The sequence below is a fragment of the Cryptomeria japonica genome, chromosome 4, assembly GCF_030272615.1.
Source record: "Cryptomeria japonica chromosome 4, Sugi_1.0, whole genome shotgun sequence".
Classification (NCBI taxonomy): Eukaryota; Viridiplantae; Streptophyta; class Pinopsida; order Cupressales; family Cupressaceae; genus Cryptomeria; species Cryptomeria japonica.
Genome location: NC_081408.1, coordinates 107,605,212 through 107,616,724, shown reverse-complemented (window position 1 = coordinate 107,616,724; position 11,513 = coordinate 107,605,212).

Sequence of the window (11,513 nt, the reverse complement as noted above, 5' to 3'; positions counted from 1 at the left end):
CATAGCGCATGGAAAATTCAATATGCATCCTACAACAACATGTGGTGCGTACATGATTAATCTTAACATAAAAAGGTTTTGCCATTTCAAAAAATCTATGATGACTACTTATTTGAGGAAACTTTTGAAGGACTTTCATAAAATTTTGTTTGAGTCATATCCAAATAGTGTTTGGCATGTGGCTCACAATTTCTAGATCCAATTCATCTTCTAACAACATCTCTTTGGCTAGGGGAAACCCTTGTGTTGTCATACCAAAAAGGTTCAATTAATATTCTTAGTGCATCAACAACAACCTTGTCTTTGTGTGGTAGTCTACCCGAGAACACCCAAAGAGAATTATTGTTAGGATCCTCTATTTTCTCTAGCCTATCTAATGCTTTATGTAATGTTATTCTACTTATGTTTAATGACTTACTTGTTTTGCCTATCAAACGATCTTTTTTAATTTTCTTGCTCATTATGGTTGATGTAATAACACATCTAGTAACATTAGAATATTTAGTATGTGATTTTGAACCAATAGCTTGATATGCATCAAATATATTTCTTACAATAGTTTATTAATTTCAGATGATCTTAGGCCTATAATTTTCATTGTCTCTCTTAAATTCAAAGTTTTAATCATTTCAACAATTTATTGGCATCTTGTAGTTTGATTTAAGTTTTCAAAATAGTTTTTTCATATTCTTTTAACCATTCTCCTACAAGTTCGTTCATTCATTTTATCGGGCATTGGCTTCAAAATATTCTCATCAAATTCAATTAGATACTTTAGTTTCCTACAAATGATTCTAGGAGGTGTTAACATCGGTGAATTGCATGCATTAGGTACATTCATCACATCAAATAGAGTCGGTGTATGTTCATCATTGCATGCATTAGGTACATTCATCACATCAAATAGAGTCGGTGTATGTTCATCATTGCATGCATTAGGTACATTCATTGTATTGTGTTCATATGGTAAATCAAATGTTGTTGGTGCATCTTCATCTTTTGTTTGATTATTCATTGTGATCTCTTCTTCAATTACATTATGTTCATTTGGTAAATCGAATTGAGATGTTGAGGATGACATAACGTCTTGTCCCATTGCTCTTATGTCACGTAATTTCTTCATATGATGCTTTTGTCTTTCCTTTTCAGCCTCTCATTGTTCCATCATTCCTCACTTGTTCTTTCCCATCGTTAATACCATTTGTCATAAATAGAATCATTTTACATATATATGTAAACAAAAGTTCTGAAACAATCAAATAGCCATAAAATTGAGCATTATCATTATTTTCTTAAATAAAAACTATTAAACAATCACAATAACATTTACCAAACTAATAAGAACAACAATTCAATCATTTTAAATCATGCAAAACAAAAATTTCACTTACTTATACATATAAAATGGTCATAGAAGCACAGTAATAGTTGCAGTAGGGCCTTCAATGACCTCAAAAAATTCTTTTGAGGTCATTGAGGTTGTTGGGAAAATACAACTATGTCCAAGAACCTCGTACGTGATATGGTCAGTAACCTCGTGCATGATTTTCGTCCCTAAAAATGCTCAGCAGGACAACGTCCATATTCCCGGTACCCCGTACGCACTTTTAAGTTATCAAAACCTTGTACACGTTACTTCTAGTAAATAAAATGTGAAGGAAAAGGAAGGGAGGGAGGGAGGGAGGTAGATAGAGGGAGAGGGAGAGAGAGAGGGGCAGGGGAGAGGATGGAGATGGAGAGGAAGGGAGAGGGAGAGAAAGGGGGAGAGGGTGAGGGAGAGGGAGAGGGAGAGAGAGAGAGAGAGAGAGAGAGAGAGAGAGAGAGAGAGAGAGAGAGAGAGAGGGGGGGGAGAGGGAGAGAGAGAGGGGGGGAGATGGAGAGAGAGAGAGAGAGAGAGAGGATGGAGAGGGAGAGGGAGGGAGAGGGAGAGAAAGGGGAAGAAGGAGATAGAGGGGGGTGGGAAAGAGTATGGAGAGGTAGGGAGAAGGAGAGGGAGAGAGAGAGAGAGAGAGAGAGAGAGAGGAGAGAGAGGAGAGAGAGAGAAGGAGAGAGGGAGGAGAGAAAGAGAGAAGGAGAGGGAAAGAGAGGGAGAGGGAAAGAGAGAGAGAGGGGTGGGAGAGAGGATGGATGGGGAGGGAGAGGGAGAGAAAGGGGGAGAGGGAGAGAAAGGGAGAGGGAGAGGGAGAGGGATGGAGAGAGAGAGAAGGAGAGAGAGACTATGGGAGAGAGAGAGGGAGAGGGAGAGGGAGGGAGAGGGAGAGAGAGAGGGTGAGAGAGAGGATGGAGAGGGAGAGGGAGGGAGAGGGAGAGAAAGGATAGAAGGAGAGGGAGAGGGAGAGGGAGAGGGATGGAGAGAGAGAGAGAGAGAGAGAGAGAGAGATCAGATTAAGGATATTCCATTGTCTTTTGTTTTATAATATATTGGCAAGTGAACAGGTCGCATGTTTTTTGGGTCGTGTTTGAAGGGGATCTGATGGTTCAAAAGAAATGAGTGATTGTGATAAACGAGGTGGGAGATAAGATTATTATGTTCCAAGTAGTGTCTAACTAGATGGGTAAATAGAATATAGTGATGAAAGAGGTGGGAGGAGAAATTATTGTGTTTCAGGTTGTGGGCTTCATGGAGAACGGAAGAGTAGACGTGATAGTGGAGGAGGTAGGAGGAGAAAGCTTGAAATTGTTTCTAAATTTTCTCTACATAAGAAAAGTGGGTGATAATGAAATTTTTTCCAATTATAAACAACATGTGAAGCTCGCAGCCAATTTTTCAGATAAAGAAGTTGTTTACCAGGTTGAATTTGTGTATGGATGGAGTATGGAGGAAGGGAGAGAGGAGGAGCATGTTGGTTTGGTATTTTTGTAAGAAGTATTGGTACTACTTTTTATATTGTAATAATGGTTCATCTTGCCACCTTAGGACATCATATGACCCCTTAGAACATCATATGCTCCTAAAGGGCCTTGTGGTGTGCTAAGGGGTCACTATTGGCAATCGACACTCATCTAATATGGAAAATGACATTTAGGGTTGTCATTCATGGAAACTCATCTTCAAGTGCAAATATTTTCTAGTGGGATCCATTGATTTATCATTTTCTTTGTTTGGTTCAACCGGTATTCACTACACACAACCAATATATACACTTTTCTTTACAACCGGTTAAGTCTTGATCCCAATAACGTGTATTTGGAACCCGATTAAGGATAGGACCTTTCTAAGATAGCTTGTGACCCTGATAATTTATTTCAAGGAATTTTTGTTAGCGTGTGAAGGCTGACATGGTCATCGGGATTATGCATGATATACCTTGTGATCTGGTAGCCGACAGGTTTATTTTCTTCATTGAGGCCGACATATTTAACAAGCTAAAAGGGTATTTAAGGAGATCTTTTAGCGATGGATTTAATGAGAGTTGGAATGTGATTTTGGCTGTGAATAAATTAGAGATTGATGGTATGCAATTCGGTCAATGAAAAGAAGCTTTACTGTGTAGTTTCGTGTGCATAGTCTCAATTGGTAGCAAAATAGAGTATTAGTAAACTGGTAGATAGAGAGGGTTAATAGAGCTTAAACTGGAACTTATCTAGCATGGTCAAATGCACTTTATAAGTTCATTTTTGTTTTATATCACTATGTAATTTTTTGTAAGTTAGTGAGACATCCATTTTAGCGGTTGGCTTGACTACATGTGCAATCCCCTCTATGTAATATTTATATACCTTGATCAAGTATATAGATATTGTGGGTATCAGCCCAACAGTGGTTTTTCCCTTTGCAAGGTTTTCCACGTATAAATATTGGTGTTATGGTGTTTCTTCTTTATGTGTTATTTGATTTATGCACTTTACTTTTATTTACTGTTAATTGGTTCATAAAGAAAAAGTTCAGATTTAGTTTTACCGGTAGAACACTAATATACCCCCCCTTTCAGTGCTCTTGGAATCCAACAATTGGTATCAGATCCTGGTGCCTCTGAAGAAGTTTAACCACCTTAGGAAGATCCAGAACTTGGAATCAATGGAAACCAGTCTATAGCAGCAACTTCAACTTGCTCTTGAGGATTGATAATGAGCAGATGGAGAACAGGAAACTAAAGAATGAACTAATGAAAGTCATAGAACACATCATCTCATTATAGGGAAAGATTTCAGTTGTTCAAGTTAAGAGAAAGGAACTTTGTGATCAATTGCAAAATCAAAATAGTGATGAGGAAGATGTTATGAAGGATCAATGTTAGAAACTCACTCAAGAGAACACTATCTTGAAGAATGAGATGCAAGCCTTAACCATGAGAATGTGCAAGGAGATTGAAGACAAAAAGAATAATGAAGAAAATCTATCTCAAGCATTGAAGGACAGATATGATGAATGCAACAGACTGACACATGAGAATGACATGTTGAGACTTGATTTGGTCCACTCTCAGAATAATGAACAAGAACTTGAAAGACAGATCATAATCATGAGGGATGACTTAGTCACTGCAAATGAGTACAAGGACAAATTCAAAGATAGCTCCACCAAACTTGATGAACTACTGAAGAGTCAAAGAGATGCCAATGACAAGAGAGGTCTTGGTTATGAAGAAGGAGAAATCTCTAGTACTGCACAACAAGACTAATCATTCGGTCAAAAGAAGAATTATACCAACAACCGGAACCAGAAATCATCGGTAAGATATCCGAATTCTCACAAATTAAATGGTGCATGCTTTGTTTGCAGTAAATATGGTCATATAGCAGGTTAGTGTAGAAATAGGAATAATCAAAACAATGCATCAATCACCGGTCTTGGAAATGTAAGATGTCATGCATGTAGTAGATTTGGACATATGGATAACCAATGCAAATCAAAGAGAAATCAAGGAAATCAAGGGTTCAACATAGAAATTCAAAAAAACAATATTGTTTGTTATGCATGCAACAAGATTGGACATATTTCTAAATATTGCAAGAGTAAGAATCCATCGGTAACTAATGAAAAATCGGATGAGAAGGGAAAGGCAAATGTAGAAGATATCAGAAAACAGCATGAGAAAAGATGGGTTAGGAGATCATACACACAACCGACAGAACAACTAGTAGAGCCATTAGGTCCTGCACCAGAAGCAATAACAACCGCTAACTAAGGCACTCTGCCTCAGGGGTAGGCAAAACATTGAATATCATGCAAACACCTCAGATTAGATCTGTAATCAAAAAAATTTGATTGCAGATGGGTACTCACATGATTTCAGGTGTTTACTTGAACCTACTTGCAGATTATGTGATCCGGTCAATCTTCCTAGCACCATTTATCACAGTGGAAAATTCAGGTTAATGATGATTGTAGACACCTAAAAGTTTCACAATGAATTAAGTGAATTTTATTCATTTAATTATTCTTAATTTTTCCAATTAATTAAATTAAGATTTAATTAATATACCCTTCTTCTATCTAAGCCATTTAATTAAATTCACATTGAACTAAATACCCACGCTCTATGCCATTTTAATTAAATTCACATTTAATTAAAAATATCAATTTATCCTCTTTCCTATTTTAATTAAATCTACATTTAATTAAAATCTCATTTGCATTTAAAGAAATCTAAATTTATTTAAAAATCCTCCCACTTGCAAAATCCTACAAATGCAAGTTGCAACCACAATTGAAATAAATTAATTTTATTTTAATTAAATTCCCCTCCACCCACTTGCAAAATCCTACATCTCCCACTTGCCTCCTAAACCCCCTTCTAGATTCTTCTAATCACTTCTAAATTAGCCTAACCCATCTCCTAAATATTGTCACATTCCTAAGAAAAGGGAAGTCACTTCTAAAACTCTTAAAGTCTTTGAAAACCATTAAAGGCTTTATGTCTTCAACAAGCTAACTTGTTGAGTTCCCCCAAATTTGGAAGGACTCTTACAAATTTGTCCCCAAAGTCTTCCAAACCATTAATGGTTAACTCACCCTTTTGGCATGGTTAGAGACTTTTTTCCTAACTCAACCTTCATCTAACCCAAGGGTCTCATCAAGCACTCATGGATTTACCCTTGGTTATCCCTTTAACCCTTGCACAAGAGTTTATCCTGTGGGTAAAAGCTTTATCCAATGGATAACCTTAACCTAACCTTAGCCCTTACCCCCTAGGGTAACCATGAGGTCTTCTCAAGCATTTAATGCTTATTTTATCTCCTCTCAAGCAATCTTATGTTGACAATTGTCACCATTTCATTGGTGACAATTGTGAACATGGATTGATTAACTTTCAATCCTAGCCCTTGATAAGATTATCCAATCTTGACCATCCATTGCCCTATTTTCCCTATAAATAGAGCTCATTCCTTCTTCAAAAAAATCAAGTCTTTGTGCATCAAACTTATAGTCTCATAAAATTAAGCATATTATCTCTCTTTGATAGAATAGCATGTTAGATCATTTGGATAGCATTGTAATCTTAGATATATCATGTTAATCTCATATCATGTTAGCTTTATCTTAGTATCATTTTAATACTAGTTTAAGCTTCATATCAATATCTTGCATCCTATCATCATCTAGTTTCATATCTAAATCATCACTAGGATCTTGGTTGCATTCCATTTAGATCATAGAATCATAAATCTCATTCTTTAGGTTGTCATCTTAAAGAATCAAGTGCTCTTCCAAGCTGAGAGACACCTTGAATCTTGAACATCCTTGGAGATAGAGGAACATGGAATGATTTTAAGAGTTTAGTTTCATTTAAATTGTTTTGATTGATTTCTAACCTCTAATGCAATATTTGATGTGTGTGTTTGAATTGTTTTCTCCTCCACCAGGTTGATACCACATTTCCAGGCATACATTTCTGGTGCCCACTGTGGACCATGTCCCCAAAAATAACATCGTTTTTCATGCAGGTAGAAGACAACAATCATGCCAAGATATCGGAATAGCGCATTCAAAACTTTCTATAGTGCATTTGTGCTAAACTTTAGTGCATCCATGGCACATATTAGCGCATAGAAACCATCTTTTAGCGCATCTGATCTTCTTTTTGGTGCATCTCCTTTTCTGCTTGTCAAATGCATAGGAACATTGTTTTAGCACATTCGGGCCACATAATAGTGCATAGGTGTTTTTTCTTAGTGCATAGACATTATTTCTTAGCACATCTGTGCAATAGTTTAGCGCATAGAGTTGGTAGAGGCAAAAATTTATGACAGAGTCAAAAATTAGGCTTGTGGGAGTAGAATATATATGGAATATAACATTTACGTGTAAGTGACATTTCCTCTTCTCTTTTATCTTTCTTATACTTTAAGTTATATTTCATATATATTGTCAGGATGTTTGAGAGGGGTTTTAGACCTCTAGGAGTTGTAATGCAAAATCTAGTTTTTGGAAGATCCTCCAAAATTCAGACAGTCAAATTTCAGGGCATTTGAGGATTAGGATTGTCCAATTTGTAACCAAGATCAGAATTTAGGCTTGTGTAAGCCCACACTAACATTTGATCACTAATTGTGTGCAGGTTCTAATCTTTTTTGTGCAAGGGAAGGAGTAGTTTAGAGGCTTTAAGTTTCTTTTTTTACTTTCTTTCAACAAAAGTTGGTTAAAAACAACTCACTCTCCTTCTTGCAAAAGTTAAAATAAACCTCATCATTTCATTTGGATGCATAAAATGAACTTCATGCCTTCCTTTTTGATGTTTTAAAATAAAACTTCATCTTTTCCTTATTGCATGGTAAAAAGAACAACTAAACAAACCTTTCATTCCTGCAAGTTAGGGAAAACATTTTGTTTGGAGCTCTAAAAAGAACAAGCAAACTTACTTTTAGCAAGGTTAAAACAAACTTCACCATCCTTTGGTGCCTAAAAGGATCAATCTCAATTCATTGCAAAAGGAAAAAGAACCTCATCTTCATTTTATGCAAAACAAAGAGGGAAAACATTCCCCTGTCGACTTTAATTTTTTTGACCAAAATCACGATTTACTTTGTTTACCACGCTTGTTTTACAAAGGTTTTGGAAATACACACTTTGCTATGAAAGGGTAAAAAGAACATCATGGTTGTTGGAGCAACATCTCCAAGTATAAGCTAGCAAATCATTGTCTTGAAGGCTAAAAAGAACCTTGTTTACCTTGTCTCGAAAGTGGAAGGTATATGCTCTCCCCTTAACTGGGTGATCAAAAAGTCAAATCACTCTTACACTTTTTGTATTTCAAGCATTAAATCCTTTAGTAGGCCTTCCTTCCCGAGAGGTTGAAAAACTCTTAAAGCCATTCTTTGGTCAGTGTGAAGGGAACAACCTAATTGGGAAATGGCTTTGACACCAACTGTTCCAACCCACTATAATCAAAAGTGGAGATTGACGAAAGTCCCTTCAACAATTTTTCTCAGCGATTAGCCTTCCCCTAGTATCTTTACAATGTGTAAAGCCTTTGTTCTAAAGGTTGGAAAGCCTCTCGAGGGATTTTATCACTAAAGACCGAGCAGAAGCCTGATTACGAACCTTAGCATTAGAAACTTTGAGCTGAGTCAGTTGCCAAACATTGGCAATATCATAGTGCAAGGGTGGGGAAGAATCTACCCCCAAGATTACTCACCATATATATCCCAAGATAACTACTAAACTGTGAAGCAATTCACTTTGAGTTAATTTTTGGAAGAAAGCAAAAAAAATGGGCGCCCCCTAGGGGGTGACAAGGTTGTTTGAGCTGACAGAGTATCGAGATTAGTGGACTATGATATTGTCAATGGCCTTTGAATAAAGAGTCTATCTGATGTGTCTTTTTTTGTAAATCAAACTAGTGATAACATGGGGGATTTGAACACATCCTCAAAAGAACATACACTCAATGTTTAGCATTAGGATGACCATTGTCTTCATGTGTGCTATGTATTCTTGTCACAAATGTTAAAATATCTTGCAAAGTATCCAACAATCAAACTCAAAAGTCAATTCAAACAAGGAAAAATCATTAAGAAGAGAAGATTTTCAAATCCAACAAAGCATCTTTTGAGATGGTTATCAACATTTCAACTATCTTTAGGAAAGACTTTCATCTAATAAGATTAGGGGAATATCAAACCAAGTGATCACGACTTTATCTATTCGACTTAGTAAACTTGAGTATCCAAAATAAAATCATCCATCAAAATCACAAGTTGTAAATATTCAAAAATAGCAAAAACAAAGCAAATCATGGTAGTTTAGCGTGTAGGAGCAACTTCCTAGCGCATCTAAAATATTCTCTAGTGCATACGAGCCAAATCTTAGTGCTTTCATCAGTCAAAATAATGCATAACCAATATCATACTAGTGAAATTTTAGGTAGCGCTTGTCAGCATCAGTCTAGCACATTTAGACATCAGTGTAGCGCATTCGAGACATATCATAGCACTTTCAGTCCAAACAAAAGCACATAATTGGGACATATTAGCGCATAACCCATCCAAAGAAGTCATTTTCAAACAATCTAAGTTGGCACATAGGAGAGGCAGATTAGTGCATAGAGAGCCTTATGTGGCGCATCTGGAACATTCGTTAGCACATCCAGACTCTTTTTAGCGCATGGTAAAAACCAAGAAAAATAGAGAGCAAATCAGGACTTTGAGGAAATTTTCATCAACAGTCTTGAGTACCCTTTTAGGTCTTCTATCAAACTCAATAGTCAGAATATAAATCCAATTATCAGGGAAAATAATTCCAAATCAAGAAAGCATCGTGAGAGCAAAATTTGTCAATCTTAAACTAGCTAGAGGTAAGACTTCATCTATCAAAATCAGGTAGTACCATTACATTGATCAAAAGGTCCGCCATCTAAACATATTCTATCAAACAAAAAAACATGTTGAGTTTACACCTTAAGTTGTCAAATCAAGTTTCCATATCGGGAGACTTTATCCATATCATTTGACACACTTTGTCATAGGGTCAAATCTAAACCTTTGCTTGATAAAGTAAGATTGAGTTTTTCAAATGAAGTATCTCAATCCAAACATCAAAGGAAACCATTGATCATTCATGTATGACCACTCCTCATATTTTGAGAAGAACAAGTCTCCATCACAAAAGTAAGTTAAAGAAGAGACAACCTAGTCCTAGGGCCCTTACCAAAAGGAGTGAATTTCTCTACATCAACCTATCAAAAACATCAACTTTAAATCATTCATCATCAAACCAAGAAAAAGAAAAATCAGTCAAAGGAAATGACTCCTAGCGTAAATCAAGATCAGATATCATGACTTCCCAATCTGATCCCATCTTTGATCAAGATCCCACCTGTCAAGAATCTTATGATGATCCCCTAATATTTTTGTATTCCATCCATGATGATCCCTTTCATCTCAAGAGAAGAGTCCCATTCAACATCCACCTCCTAAGAAAAAGCATGATATCCCTTCCATCTCCTCCACTAATCTAATTCCAAATCAAGAGGAAAGCACAAACTCAAATGATCCTACTCCAAGTCAAGATCAAGATCAAGTAATCTCTTCATCCTCCAAATCTATCTTAGGTCCTTTCATTCCAAAGTCAATCTCTTCATCCTCCAAATCTATCTTAGATCCTTTAATTCCAAAGTCAAACTCTTCTTCCTCCAAATCTATCTTAGGTCCTTTCATTCCACAATCAAACTCTTCATCCCTTCCATCCATCTTGGGTCCTTACCGCCCTCCATCACTAATCCATCACCTCAAATGATCCATAAGAAAGATCAACAAAGGAACACATCTTTGAACTTATTTCAACCATCTATCTTAATATCTTCCCAAATCTATTCTTCCATCATTTCCTCTATCTATTTTGGGTCCTTATGTCCCAAAATTTGACTTTCCTCCATCTCTTCATCACTTCTCAAGTTGTGTACCAACACTCATCCTGAATACATATCCATCTATCCTCACACAAATCTTCAAACATTCTATCTATTATCCAACACCTCTTTCCTATCCTTCAATCCCTATCATTCAATCCTTTGCATAAATCCTTCATCTGTGAGATAGGTGTTTGTGTCATTTTTTCACATAATTGCCCATGCTCGAATCTAATGTTTAGTCCTTTTCCTAGATATTTATTCATGAAATGCTTTAGAATCTGAGGTTGTTCCTCTTTAACATTTTATTTTGGTTGGGATACACAATCAATCCATAAAAGAACCACTTATCGTGTCTTGGTACCAACATCTTTTGATTACCATATCTCATACACTTAATTGATTGCTCTAAATCATTGTGATCTCTTAAATTGAAGACATGGCTAGTGAAAAATCTAAAATCTTGCTTCAGCGCCACTGTATATATTAGACCCATATAAGTTTCATCACTTACAAGTGAATGCAAGAAACATAAAGAGCAAAAAGAAATATCAAAAGCATGAGCAAGAAAATGAATATCAAGAAAAGCAAAATACAATGAAATGCATTATCAAAATGCTTGGCTATGGGAACATGCAAGTAACTCCATCGGGGCTATGGACGCCTGGCTGGAAATGGAGCAATATTTGTGAGATTACAGTGATAACCTCATCGGGGCTATGG